Source organism: Heteronotia binoei, chromosome 13, assembly GCF_032191835.1.
Source record: "Heteronotia binoei isolate CCM8104 ecotype False Entrance Well chromosome 13, APGP_CSIRO_Hbin_v1, whole genome shotgun sequence".
Lineage (NCBI taxonomy): Eukaryota > Metazoa > Chordata > Lepidosauria > Squamata > Gekkonidae > Heteronotia > Heteronotia binoei.
In genome coordinates this window covers 31,299,212-31,300,408 of record NC_083235.1, presented here as the reverse complement: position 1 = coordinate 31,300,408, position 1,197 = coordinate 31,299,212, and positions in this window count along the sequence as shown.

Genomic DNA, 1,197 nt, shown 5'->3' with positions numbered 1-1,197 from the left:
AAAACACTAACTGCCAACAACTCTACCTTCCCACCCACAGAACTCTCTGCTGCGGGAAACTAGCTACAGCAGTTTTTAGAAGTGAAAATCCCTTTTATTCTAAGATAACTTAAAAAAGAAATCTTTCAAATTTTATTGGCTATAAACAGGGCTGGAATTAACTTCCTGGTGGGTCATAGTTTCACCATATGTTTTGATTATTTGTTATTCATTTTAATCAAATGTCACCACCCAAATCTTTGGGTGAAGCAGGCCATATATTAGTATTAATAAATAAAATAACTGTGGGTGTAGGCTGATGGGAAACCTTTGTGTATCCAAGCCAATCTGTTTCTGGATTTCTTTCTCTCACTAATTTAACTTTCTTTCTTCTGCATTGCCTGTTTTCCATTCCTAGTAAAAAGCTAATCTTTATGATAGGTCATGCGGAGGAACGGACCGCATTTTGCAAAGATCCTTGAAAAATGCAGCAGCCCCCTCCCCTCCAATCCAAGTAGTCTACATTGTTCCCTTCACACAATACTGTGTCCAAGGCCGCAGCATTTTCTCCCCGCTCCCCCCCCCCACCGTGAATGGCAGACATTCTTTTGAGAAAGTAAAATGGTGCACTTGGAATGGGGTCTAAACCTGCTCTAGTGACACCAGTGTTTGGGCAAGAAGTACAGTAAGTTCGCTCCTTTAGCTTTTGCTCCAGACAGGTTTTGTGTATGTTTTTTTCCACTTTGTTCCATAGACTGTAACGGCAGCGATTGAGAATAAATCCACAGCCTCATTCGTAGTCTGACTTATGGGTCATACTAAAATCTGAGGAGATGCTGAGAAATGTGTTAGTTTATTTTGGGGTACAGTATGTCGCTTTTTGTATCCTGCCACGGCACCTCCGTCCCATTCTCCCCCCCCCCCGCTCTTCCCCATAGTTCTCGATAAAAAACCACGCTGCTTTTGGGAGGACTTAAACAGCACACCACCTGAAGAGGGAGCCCTGTCGCTGTGGCAATGGAGGCGATCTATCCCCGAGTCTTGACCATGCGCTTGCCATTGACTGCTCTCTATGGTCGAGCTACAACGGCGCTGCGCAGAGCCGAGCTGCCTGCTATCTCTCTGGTTCTAGTGCGTAAGAGGAGGTCCGCGCGGGGGAGGGAAAGGGAGGGATTTTATAGCTTCCGGGTCAAGGCGGGGTTGAAATCGCCCCGCTCT